Source organism: Stegodyphus dumicola, chromosome 12, assembly GCF_044657685.1.
Source record: "Stegodyphus dumicola isolate Sdum_Otavi_A_Nest chromosome 12, ASM4465768v1".
NCBI classification, from domain to species: domain Eukaryota; kingdom Metazoa; phylum Arthropoda; class Arachnida; order Araneae; family Eresidae; genus Stegodyphus; species Stegodyphus dumicola.
The window spans coordinates 21,753,579-21,768,006 of record NC_140779.1 but is presented as its reverse complement, the minus strand read 5'-3'; the positions used below and the strand labels follow the sequence as shown (position 1 = coordinate 21,768,006).

At 35.7% G+C, this 14,428-nt stretch overlaps 1 long non-coding RNA gene across 2 annotated transcripts in view; it reads right to left on the bottom strand.

The window, feature by feature from the left end:
• The window catches only part of LOC146993511 (uncharacterized), a 178,526-nt gene that overhangs the window by 115,183 nt on the left and 48,915 nt on the right, over positions 1–14,428 (bottom strand). The window lies entirely within an intron of this gene.

Below are 14,428 nucleotides of genomic sequence, written 5' to 3'. Positions count from 1 at the left end.
TACATTTGTAATATGTTTGATTTGTAAATACTCTAACTGTAATAAATTAATTGCAGCATTTGAAACGTGTATTTTTATGGTATGATGATTGGTAAATAATATGTGCTGAATAATTATGTATTTTATGTCTATTTTAATTGGAAATTAGTTCCTGTTTTCCATTAGACGTTTTATTTTAGAATATGCGCTTTATATTGTTGATATACCAGTCAAATTGTATTGACTGGAACTGTTTAACAAATCTGTAGTTTTGCACAATTTAGAATTGTATTGAAAAATTTAAGAATTAGTTTCCTTCTTTTTTATCATCTGGGAGCCAAGTCGTGAGGCTGATAATCGTCTTTGACCAGCAAGGTCAATAGAAATTTCACCAATCGAACATGTCTGGGACACAGTAGATTCGGGCACCACAAAATATCGCAAATCCGGAGCGACAACTGATGAATGCCTGGCAGATTGTGTCGCAGGATTTCATTAGGAACATTTACCACTTCTTGCCTCGACGAATTCAAGCATGCATTGCCGACGGGGGCTGTTCGACCAATTACTAATTTGAACACTCAATGGTCGATTGTGAGCAGTGAACAGGTACTATGACCTTGATTTTTTAATCATTTTATTATCTGTTAAAGAGTTATACACATATTCAGTTTCATCAAAAAGAACCATTTCCTTCATAGTGCTTCGATTTTTTTTTGCAAAAGAGTGTATATAAGTTATTCAAAAGTACAGTAAAAGCGTCTATTTACAAAACATTTGCTTCTGTGGATAAGAGTAAAATAGTGTGCATATTACAGTGAACTTCCCAACTGCAATTTCGTGATTGCTTTGTGGATAATTGCGACACAGTGTGCAAATTGCTATGGACACACATAATGAGGTTTGCAAACTATTAAGGACACGAAGTTATGATATACCGAAGTGGACAAGTAGTATTTACTCGAACAATGAACTTAACAAAAGTGTACTTCGAATTTATCAAAGGTTAACTTAGAATTGAGTTTATATGAACATAGAATAGCCTACACAACATGATTTACTTTGGGCTATAGAACTATCAACTGCCTGAACTGATGTGACTGGCCTACTCTGTGGATAACTGCAAAAATAATACGAACACACATCATTAGGTGTGTAACTGATAAGAACATGAAGTTATGACGTATTGAAGAAGACATAGGTTTAAAAACTGGTTAATATAGTTACACTCTCCACAACATAGATCCTATCCATGACTATGTAATTATTAATTGATCGCACATTTATTTTTCATACGGATTATTATGTAACAATTATTGTATAGATGTCATTGTCAATTTAGCATTGTAATATTACTATCATTGATTCAGTTAATGCCGCTGGCGGTGGATGGTAGATTCTTTTCCGTCGCATGCACATATAACACTGATTGGTGTAGAACCTTAGGTCGGAACCATGCGACTGCGTTTCGGTATCAACATATCGTTGAGCTGTTAAAGATGCATGGAGGTTGACTAAAGATGACCTGCTGTCATAAGAAATAGCGCCTCACCATCACACCAGGGGTTATGACTGTATGCCTTTGTAAAACAAAGGCTGATTGGAACCGCTGGCCCCGTCCTTTCGAGACACGAACACGGAGGTCATCTGCTTCAAGAGTGAAGCGGGATTCATCGCTGAACACTATACGATGCCAGTCTGATGGCAGCCATGATGATCGGCTGCGACACCACTCCAAACGACTTCGCCGATGTTGTGGGGTCGAAGGCCTCTGTAAGCGTAACCCCGCCTCAGACAAGCGTCGTGAGATGGTGGACGAAACCACGGGAGATAAAGACGCGGCTATAGTCCGTTGAATAGTCGATAATGATACCGTTGGGGAGGTTCGGACCTGGCGAACAATCATCCATGTCCTCGCATTTGTGCTCCTTGGCCTTTCAGAGGCTTCATTTCGTCGGCAATTTCCTTTAGCAACCATTGCTGCCATCAGTTTTGCACAGCAGTGCCTGTACGCTCCAGGTGGCGGCCTATTGCTCGGTATGAGCACCCAGCTTCACGCAATCCTGCAATGCGACCACGTTCGAAGTCGTTTGGCTGTCTGTAAGATCTTCGATATCGTCGTAATGGCATCTTTAGTTGCTTCTTTGTGGAATTACAATGGCAGCAACAAAAAAAGATAAATTTTCCACCTCTGTTTCTGGTTTTATACTTTGCGAATTACGCACTAGAAATGCGCGCTAGGATCGCAATTCCTGTTCCTTTGCCTTGAAACGTTGATCATTTGCATGTTCGATCAAGAAGGTTTTGCATACCAAATTTCGTGACGATCGTAAAAGTCCTTTTTGGTGCTTCGATTTTTTTTTTTTTTTTTTTTTTTTTTTTTTTTTTTTTTTCGAAAGAGTGTATAATCCGCCAGGAAAATGGGTAGATCTTCAACAGAACCCTAAGCAAGAATGGTGATCCAGGAATATAGTACAGGAATATGCATATGAACACTGGTATCTTCATTCTGGTAGTTTTAAATGCGTTGAAAACAGTTTTGCAGCACAGATGTTTTGGTGATTTTCTTCCCTTGCTACCTGAACAAAACAACAACAACAACAAAAAAAAAAAAAAAAAAAATCTGAAAGCATTCAGATTTTATATTACGCTCAAAGGAGCGTTTTTTTAACGTTTTCTGTGTTACCTTTATTTATTAAATATTATGTTTTTCGCATTTCAACCATAAATTTCAATTCAAGAGCAGTATCACAAAATAATTTAAAAAGAGCATATGGTTTAGAATTTCCGATACACAGTCTCGCGCGCTGCAGATAAAAATGTTTTTTTCTTTTTTCGTACAGTGTTGCCATTGCTCACTTTGAAATCGCCGAGTTAGTTAATCAAGAATTCTTTAAATTTTTACATATGAAATAGATGATAAAACATATTCCAAATTCCAAATTTGGCCTTCTAGATGCCCATATTCGGGTGGAGGATTAAGTTATTCAAAACTGGATGACTCTAGGTACTTGTTAAGTTAGAATACAGCGCCACCTATTGGATAAGGAGAAAAACTCTCACTTGGCCATCTGGATTCGGCTAAGCAACATGCCAGAGCATGGATTAGATCTGAATAATTAATTACTGTAAATAAATTAGTTAGTTCTTTTGCTATACAGTCCACTGATTAGTTTAGAATCATACTACAGTACTGTTGTTTTATCACAGTGCGAGAAACATTCATACATTTATACAGCTTCTTCATTATTTAATTTTTTTAAATATAATACAGATATTTGGTGGCAACAATCTAAAAAGGGAAATGTCACAAAATGACAAAACGAAATTTTAATAGCCCTTTTGGGCTAACGCTCTTTGGCCTAAAAAAATTGCCATTATAAAGCACACTAGAATTTAACGTCAACTAATTCTATCTCATCCCAAACCTGCTAAACTTATTTTAAGCAGTTCATAAACACGAAACAGAATATTGAGTTCGCCATCAAATTCATTTCCCAAATTAAATTGTTAGTCATCATGTTTCACAAAATCCTTCAACTTATTACTCTCAAAAATAAGTGAAGGAATTTCAGTTTCTTATTAAAAATTCTAATTGCCTTTTGCTCACGGCGAAAACTTTTCAAAGCAAATCCAGCTTTAGCAATCAATGTTTCTGAAAAGAAAAATAAGATAAGAAAAAGAAAGTAACCCGGCTTTTGAAGCCGGAAATTCCGAAATGCTAACAAAGTATTCTTTTTTTGTTTGTTTTTTTTTTTTTCTCTCTCTTTCTTTCAAAAAATAATATAATCCGGAATGAAACTCCATAAAATTTCAACTCCTAACTTCGAGTTTAGTATCGTGAAATAAATTATTCATAAAGTTGCGATTTTCCTCTCGTCACAAAAGCACGTGTCCTCTTGCGAGGAAAGTGTTAAAATACGTGTACAGCTAAGGAATGTAATTATAAGCAAGGAAGTCGGAACTCATTTCCATAAACTATTTTTCGGAGCTCTAAACTTCTAGTTTTGCTGAGGATAAAATAAAAAAACACAGCAGAGAAATGTGAAGATTCGCAAATTGCTATTTAAGTCAATATTGAGAATGTAAAATGGGAATTTTAATTATAGCCGGGTTTGTATTTCGTACAGCATGTCTGCTTCGACTCCAAATAGGAAATTGGAATCTTCTCTATTTATTTTAAATTCTTCATGCTTACCTTAAGCTGTTTATGTTTCGCGAATCATATTCCAAACCCTTTTTATTGAAAATCTTCCTTTCTCCTTCAAATATTACATAATCAGAAACCACATAGTACAGTGACATTTGTTTTTAATAATAATGGAACTGAAAATTGGTTTGGAAATGAGAAAATTTTATCTTGTTAAGGATGGTTTACTATTAGCAACAAAATATTAAAATGCTGTTATAAATTATCATTAGCATAAAGATAGAAGTTCACATTTCAGTAGCAGGAAAGGAATTTCTCTATATGTAATGGTAGCTGAAATTTTTTTAACCCGGCGGAAGTCGCACCAAGAAAAGTTACTAGAGTGGGCGCGTGGGGTATCACATACCCCGATATTTAAAATACAATAAAAATAGTATTATTTAGTTTTAAAACTGTTTTTTTTTTGTTCTCGTGTATTATAAATAAGTGAATAATAATTGGGTTTCAAAAAATTAATTTCCAAAATAATCTTACAGTTAAAATTAAGATAAATGAAAATAATAAAAAAATAAACATCATGCCTCTAAGTTTCATTGCATCTCTAATACACCATGCTTATTTTATTTCTTCACACTTTGAACGAAATGCATTCATGTGTTCTGGGCACAGAATGTTTTCACGTTTTAAACATTGCATTCACGTTCTTCTGTCCTTGGCGCGAGGACAAAAAATTTATCACATCTTTCATACTTAGTTGTTTCGAATTTCATGTATTCGTTTTAATTCTTCGTCGAAACTTCTGCTTTTGTTTCGCATGCAGTACGTCAACAATTTCTTGGAAAAGTATTAATCTCTGATCTTTGTTCAATACTTTTTTTTCATTAATTGTAATGCTAAGTCCTTCAAAAACAGACTTCTGCTTCTGGTTGGTGGATTAGCAGTTGAATGTAATATAATTCAAGCATTTATTACAGCAACATTCAGTATAGGATAGAAAATTACCATTGGCCACCTCCTTGTTATTCTGGCAATTGAATAATTGGCTGACATTTCATCCCCCTTATCCACCGCTCCTTTAGTCATATTATTAAAACATATAATTCCTGACGTTTTATTTTCTCCAATAATATCATCTATAGTATGATCGTTATATAATGTTGAAAGCATAAGAACAGTTTTTCCTTTTTTAGGAACATCAGGAATTAATGTTTTATCTTTTTTCAAAACCAAAACATTGTAGAAAATATTCTTCGTTTCATTTTCAGTTTCCGAAATGCAATCTTCATCGCCTTCAAATATTTCTAATAAATCTCACATGCATTGCATCTCCATTCATAGGGACTCATTCTTTTTACCATAAGAGTTAGAAATTTTTAAGAATTTAATGTTAAGTACTTTAAAATCACTTGTGAGTAGAAATATTTATTGTTGCACTCTCGAAATAAATTTCTGAACTAAATATTCAGTCAAAAAAACAGTTACGCGGACAGTGGGGTGTCATACCCCAGTTCCAACAAAAGACAGATAAATCTTTTTCTGAAACACACAGGCAAAGAAAAAGTGGTTCTGAAAGTCAACCACAACTAGAAACTCAGCTACTGAAAGCAGCACAGAATTTCAGTTTCACAAGTTAGGAATATTTCACTTTTATATAGGGTTGGGGTATGATACACCCCACGCGCTTTCCCGCGAGTTAAGGATACTAGAACAAATAAATAAATATAATAAAAACTAAACTCAGTGGTGGAACAGCCCTAGTGGGCCACGGCCTACAGTGCCCTTTTTCTTGACCTTGGACCCTGGAGTGCATCAGCATATGCCCTGGACAAGTGGACAGCTCGTAAGGTTTATCCCAAGATGCTAACAGTTAATTTTACTTAAAGCCACTGTCCTATCTCTCTTAATTTCAGCTTACAGTTTCCTACCAAAACGTGTTTTCAGAATCGCGGTTAAATGCAAATGAAGGAGGAGAAAGTATTTAACATTGAAGTTCTACTGACTTCCTTAGAGAGCCGGAGATTCTGGCCAGCGCACGTTCGTCTTTTGGCTATACTCTCTCTAAAGCTATCTTGACTTTAGGGCCTTGATAGTCTCGTCGTTTAGTTAGCGATAAGGGGCTAACTCTTGTAGAATCTTGATAGCTTCGGATATATGTTTTTAGTTTAGTTTAGTTAAGTTTTATTTCTTAGTATTCCTGAGTTCAAGCCCGAGTGGAGGCATTGCTGTAAACTCAGAGAAGAAATCAACTGTTATATTTTCATTTTGAGAAATAAAAGGTAATTAACACTTCCTGAATTCTGTTCTCTGTCTGCTGAACTAAAGTGATTATTCGCTTACCAGTTCTCAAGGTTCCACGCATTTAGCTGTAAATAACAGGTTGGAATAAGCATTACAAGCTTGCCGCGAGATCCCCCAGTGTTAGGTCCCCAAGCGAACTTGGTACTCATTTTAGCTACTCACTCAAGGGATGAAAGGCTGAGTCAACCTTGTCCAGCCTGGAGATCGAGCCCCGACCTGTGGTGCAGCTGCGCGACGAGCTAGCCACTTCGCCACCGGGAGATCAAATAAATATACTGCTGACTATTAAAATTAACTATTATACTGCTGACTATTGACGGGCTGCAACTCGTCGACCAAGCATGTCCCACACGTGCTCTACTGGATTCAAGTCCGGTGAGAATGCTGGCCAGTCCATACGGGTGATATCCTATGATTGAAGGCATTCGCTTACGATGTTTGCACGGTGAGGACGGGCGTTGTCATCCATAAACACAAACTGTGCGCCCATGGCGCCCCGAAACAAACGTACATGTTGCTCCAGAATCACGTCCCGATAGATTTGGCATGTCATGGTTCCAATTTGAACCTGCAGGTCAGTTCTGGAATCCAGAATAATTCCACCCCAAACAAGCACTCTTACACCACCGTAACGGTGTCGTTCAATGATGTTTTCTTGGTTGTAACGGGTACCTGGAGCTCTCCATATGAAAGTCCGGCGAGAATCAGACTGCAAGCTAACTCTGGACTCGTCGGAAAACATCACACAAGCCCACTGTTGCGGTGTCCACAATGCATGCTCTCTACTCCAGGCTAACCGCAGGCAACAGTCAGTTGCAGTAAGTGGAACGCATCTGACAGGTCTACGTGCATATAGACCAATCTGCCCTAAGCGTCTGTACACGGTCTGCCTTGAAATTGTCGTACCAGTGGCTGAAGAGAGCTGACGAGACAGGTCTGAGGTTGTGCTCCGCCTGTTTCTTTTGGCAGTAACTGCCAAATACAGGTTCTCATTCGGCGTTGTAACTCTTTGGCGACCTGTGCTGTAACGACTAATCACATTACCATCATCTTGGAATCGTTGCCAAAGCCTGGAGATGACATTCTGGGCAATTCCAAGTTCGTCTGATAGTTCCAGTTGGGTACGCCCACATTCCAGACGGCCCATAATTCTACCACGTAAAAAATCATCTAAATGCGTCCTTTGTGTCATAACTATTCGATTATTGCACTGAAATGCTTATAAAGCGCCTGCGAACAATTTTACTTCTTTGCCTGTATTCCTTATATATCACTCTCTTACACTCTCGTCATTGTGACGTACCATCGGCGTCATCTGGTTACTTCCTGAAATTTGCATATGATTCTTGAAGATGTGTGTAGTGATTTTACAGGTGATATATTTTTTTTAGAGTTCGATTTCCGCGTGACTCCGAATTATCCTTAATTTATGGACATGAGTGTAAATTGATGGAATGGTGTGTCATTGGGTACATATCGTATTCACCTGTGGGCGAATAGCCACAGTTACATCACTGAGTTTGTGACATATCTTCAGATTACCCATTCTTCCACCTTTTCACAAGACGGCTTCCGCAGATCGTTGGATTATCGTCTTGGCTGGCCCGTTCTCCAGATCTTTTACGAACTGAAAACTTTGATTAATGATCGCAGAGAAACTAGCATGACAACACTTGCGAGCTAGTACGACAGATGATATCTCTGGCATAGAATTAGCTCCTTGGACTTCAGTATCTCAGAATGCTATGTGAAGTCTGTTCTACGCAATGTCCGGTTGTACCACAGCTGGTATTGCTGCCAAAGCCCGGATGCTTGGGACGGATTTATGCATGTATTTTAAGTCAAATTTAAGCTTTATCTTTCTCCTGAAATTTAAAATTAAATTTTAATTTAAATTTCATTCTTCCATTATAACATTCATTATAATGTATTTGTAAAATAAATAGGATCGTGCTAATTGCTTTCCTTCTTCGTAAAAGAAATTTCAATGGCCAACAGTGTAAAAAAGCTAAGGTAATTTAAATACGTATTGTAATTGCTTTTAGTTATTTATTAAAAGTTCTAGCATTAAGTATGCAAATACACCTGGGCAGTCAGCAAGCTTTTATGAGCAGTGATACCTTGGACTAGAATCTAATTCAAAATCATCCAGCTCCTTTCTGATTCTGTTGACCGTGTGGACAACGGGAGAAATACCTTTAATTTCATTGAAACCTCATGTATAATTATGGAGGTACATTTGCATCTGCCACTGATAATAAATTTCGAGATATTTGAAACTTCTAGAAATTTTGTTTATGTTGTAAGCACTTTAAGATATAACAAAACGTTGCCCAGATCCATCCCCGTTTAATGGACACACTCTGGAGCAGAAAATCCGAGGTTCTTGTAACCGTTCCAGTCCCCAATGCGTCAAGAGGACATTTAAGTAGCCCCTACTATACAATGACAAAAACTATGAAGCGCTCATGTCTTATTTCGGATTACAACGTATGCTCATTATCGCACAGATTATGACAGTTTATTCAGCTGTTGTATTCCTTGTTGAATCATTGCCGTCTCATTAAATTGTTGAAGAAACTTAACAAGGGGGAAGATTGATTTTTCAGCGTAGCTGAGGATGCTTACGCATAATGTGGAGTTATACCATTTAACATAGGTGGTTCGACAGGGATTTTCCATTTAGTCCTTACCCGTTCCTTTCTGCGGTCAAAATCGAACCGATTTACCCACTACTATTCCCCTTCAACAATAGCTCTTACTGACGGAATCTTCCAATATTCATCCACTACTATCTGCAGCTCTCTCATCAGTAACTTCTACCGACAGAAAACTGAATCTTTCCCGATTCATTACTTTTCATGAGCAGTCGAGTGGCACGACCATTTACAAGTGCTTCGACAGTTTTCTGTTTCGTCCTTTCTATTTCCCATTTTGTGGTCAAAATCGAGACAATTCATCCACTGCTATTTCCCATCTCCTTCATCAGTAACTCTTACCGACGGAAACTTCATCTTTCGTTCACTACTATCTGCAGCTCGTTCTTCAGTAATTTCTACTTACAGAAAGCTTAATCTTTCTCAATTCATTCCTTTTCATCAACAATCGAGTGGCAAGACCATTCACATGTGGTTGGACAGACATTTTCGTTTCGTCCCTTCTCTTTCCATTCTGTGGCCAAAATCTAGCCAATTCATCTACTGCTATTCCTCATCTCCCTTCATCAATCTTCCCCTATTTATCCACTACGGAATCTTCCCCTATTTATCCACTACTATTTGCAGTCTTCTCATCAGTAATTTCTATTGACGGAAAGATTAATATTTCCCGATTCATTACTTTTCATCAGTGGTCGAGTAGGCAAGACCATTCACAGGTGGTTCGACACTTTTAACGTTTCGTCCTTTCTCTTAGGATTCTGTGGTGAAAATCGAGCCAATTCATCCATTACTATTCTCCATCTCCTTCATCAATAACTCATACTGATGTAATCTTCCCCTAATCATTCACTACTATCTGAAGACCTCTCAACAGAAATTTGTACTAACGGAAGAATGAATCTTTCCTGATCCATTCCTTTTCCAAAAACTTGTTATTGAAAGATTCATTTGTTGAGACAGGGATTATGTAATAAATTCCCATTAACGGAACTATCTTATCACTACGCCAAGTAACGTGAAATAATTTTAGAACGATGCACAAACGTAATATGCAATTCTGTTTTCAATCGATGTAGTTATTCTAAATTTGGCTTTTGGTGTTTTCATACATAGCGGTTTAAAACGTGATCGTGAATTTATCGAAGCCTAACTTTATCGAGACCAAACGTAGACATACAGAGCTATATTCAATGGTAGATTATAAGCATTAAACGTATTTTTAAATAAAAAAAGATTTTTATAAAATAAACTTTTATTTAAAACTCATCATATCATTAATGAAGTAAAAGGACAAAAATAATATATAATATTGTTTAACGGGAAAAAGATATAAAACAATTCCCTATACAAAATTCATTTGTAATTCATTAAGCGATATAAATTAAAGTAAAATTTTTACCGCAATAAAATTAAGAAAATCAACTTTCAAACTGAAGAACAGAGTATATGATAAATGTATAAAATCTTATTAAATGGAAAAATATTAAAAATGAAGTTTTAAATATCATTTCAAATAATTTAAACGCTGCTCTATAAGAAGAAGAAAAAAAACTACAATACGACGTAAAGACATAATCATAAAACTACAGAAATGATACTTTCTCATCTGTTTCATTCTGCAGCATATTTTAAAAGTACGCCATGTGGATACCACATGACTATTATTTGCTACACTTCTTATAAACGTATTTCATCGAATTTTATTGGCGATTTATTTCTAATTCCATCAATTCAGGTCTCATTTCGTGGCGAGGCAAATATGCATAAAAACTCAAACTCATTAAAAATTGTAAAATATTGTAAACCTTAAAAACCAAATACAGTTAAAAACAATTAGAAAAAGAAATTAGAATTAGAATTACAGTTCGTACGCAAAAAAAGCAATTCGGCCAGCGGACAATAATAAAAAAATTTTCGATGCACAGAATTGAAAGTTAACTTTTGGTCACATTGGTGGAAAAGACACTGAATTTGGTGCACGAACTGAATTAATTAACTATTCTACTAACAGTATCAAACCCAAACAAATGGCGGCCTCGTTAGGCTTAGCGACACTTAAGCTTTTAAATTGTTGATAATTCTATAACTATTGCATGCAGATTAATTAAAGGCATAAAAAACTTAACTGGATAGTAAGAAACACATAATTCAATCACTTTTAAAGCAACAAATGCACATAAATACACAATTTACCAATATAAAGAATAAAAAAGCTGAACTTAGCGAGCCGCGTAACAGAGTGGCTCTCTGTATATACATATGTATGTTAGGTGCGATCGATCGCAACTAGTTAACCAAAAAGGGGAGTATATGTTATAATGATCCCATATACATAATTTCAGCATTCTAAGGCGACTCATTTTTGTGTTATGCGAATTACACATGTAGGACGTACGTACACACTTGGCGAAAAAACAAAGAGTCCTTTATTCTGTCCATATGTAGAGATCACGCAAAAAAATATTGTTCAAGTGGATTAGAGATCGCCGCTCAAAACGGATATTTCCTTTGAAATGTGATAGCCGAATTCGAAATTTTTAGAGATTACGATACATTTTTTACTTCGTACAAGGAAGTAAGAATAAAAAAAAATAGCCTAATTAATATTTTTTATAACTATTATTTTGATTGCGATAGAAGAGTTTAGTTTATTGTCTGTAAGAATTTCGAAACTTTGCAACCGATGGATTTTTAGAAGTTGAATTTTAAAATTATGGATGTCAAATAATTACCAGAATCTAGCAATTTCCAAAAACTCGACTAAAAATCAGAAACTAGGTTAAAAATTTATGCAAGCTTTCACTTAAAAGATTTTTTTTTCGCTGTATTCGATGGAGCAAACAGTATATTTTTGACATCATTAGTTTACTTGATTACACTGCCCAGACGGTATAGGTTAGGGAAGCCTGACTGCGATACCGATGAGCCTGGGTTCTAATCTCGGAGAGGGCATGGTTGTAACTGTCCGTCCCTTCATAGGAGGCGATGGTGGCCCACCTATTAGGTGCCTCCATAATAAAGAGACCACCAAATCTGTCCTTGTATAGATTAATGGACTGTGATACACTGTAACTGTTCACAATCTGCTATTGGGAAAATGAAAAACGTTTACTTGATTACAGATATGTAAGAAAAATCATTTCAACTTTAAATTGAAAAAATAAAAATGGAATTTGGAAAAATTATAGGTGCTTCATTACATTGTAACCCACACAGTACGTCTGTGTAAAAAATTTGAAATCGATAACTTATCAAGAAATTGTTTTAGAAACGATGACAAACTTTTGACCACAGCTATATCAATGAACCGGGAACTTATAAAAATGATAATAAACACTGGATTTACAGAGAAACTCACTGAACTGGAGCTTCGCTGATAAATTCCGAAGATGATGAATTGCAAGAAGGAAAAAACAGCTGCATTCCTAACATAGCTAGCATGGAGCCAGAGAAATATATAACAAAGTGGGGAAAATGGGTGTGTGTGACAAACTTACCACAAATTCAGCAAATTTTTTAGCCATAGTTTATCATCAGTACGAAATCTGAAACTAAGTTTCGTTACAACAAAAACTAATTTTAGGTTCTAAATTACAATTCTTGTCTTTTGGAAACTTAAATATATGCAAAAAAGAGATATATATCGATAGAGGGAGACTATGTGACATTGGTTTTGTTTATTTGATTAGGCAAAGCACACGAAGGCTTTCTGTATAAGGGAAGACATGCCTTCGTGGAGAACTTTCTAAAGGAAACTGGTTCGTATACATGTTACACACAGGGAAAACCACGAAAATGCCCATGCAGCCATCACGTTTGCCAGCTTTCGAGCCTTGGACTGAACTACCAGTGTTCAGCAACTTTGCCGTTCGGCTGCTGGTGGGCGAATATAATGACAAATGTGCATCATGCTTTCATTGTCTTTAAGGACTGCGGGCCCACCAGCGACCGAGCGGTAAAGTCGCCGAACACTGGTAGTTCGGTCCGAGGTTCGAATCCTGCGAACGTGCTGGCTGCATGGGCGTTTTCGTGGTTTTCTCCATGTGTAACATGTATACGAGCTAGTTTCCCTTAGAAAGTCCTCCACGAAGGCATCCTTCCCCTTCGACAGGTAGCCCTCGAGGCTTTGCCATAATCACACACACTTTAAAGCCTGCAAATAGTAACTACTCATATTATGCACGTCTAACAAAATTTTTTAATTGTACAAGCAGTAAAATTTAGAATTCTGCATTTTCAGATTCTACGTGCATTTAATATTATTTGAATTCACCATTTATAAAGAGTATTATGTATAACAATAAAAATATTTAAATTAGTTTTAATGTTTTAATTTTCGATAAATGTTCAAATGTAAATTTATGTTTTTAATTTTCAGTAAATTAATGTTCTAAATTTTCAGTAATTTTTCATTCAAAAGTTATATATTCGTTGACTGCACATCAGATTTAAGCAATGAAAAATTTTTGGAAAACAATAAATATAACAGCTGACTGAGGATTATGACTGAGAAATTAAATCCGCTAAATGAGCAAAAAAAGCTGAAGGTTTTTCAGACGATACGGCTACTCATTCCGTGATTTCCTGTATTTCATTTAGTTATTTTACAAAAGAAATAGAAACCATCCAAAGGTATGCAAACGATATTTTTGAAAACAGAAGTCTGAGTTTTAGAATTCAATAAATTAACATCCTTCTCTAACTTACATTCATAGCATTATTAAAACCTTTCCATATTTAAGAAAATTACTGACGACACCATATTTTTAAATTAAGGTAATGAAAAAAACTGACGCTCATAAAAGTCAGTTCATTGTAATTTGTTTGATAAATGAAGTCGAATGAAAAAAAAAAGTTGGTTGTAAATCTTATTAATACATAGAAAGTAAGAAAGGGCTTCGATTCGATGTCATTATTCCTTTCAAATGTCTTTTTCTTTCTTTTATATTTTCCTCGGATTACATTTATTATAAATCACTTTAAATTATGATATATATATAAATATATATATGTACTTTGTTAAAGTGATATATCCAGTGATTAGCAACCATTCATATTGAATTTGATAAATTCCGCTAAATTCTTTACTTTTTACTGCTATTTTGCATAATTCCCAAATGCATTTTATAAATTTGATAAATTTTACTACAACTTGATTTTCACGGCTCATGTTATCAAATGGCGCTAAGATTATCGCCAAGTTTACACTATTCGTATATAGTAGTTTATGGCTGCCACATCTCCGCAATTGCTTTTAATATAACATCTTTCAGAAGGTTTCAGAAGTCAAACAACAAAAATCAGCGTTATATTTTCAAATGTTCAAAAGGACTAGTTTCGA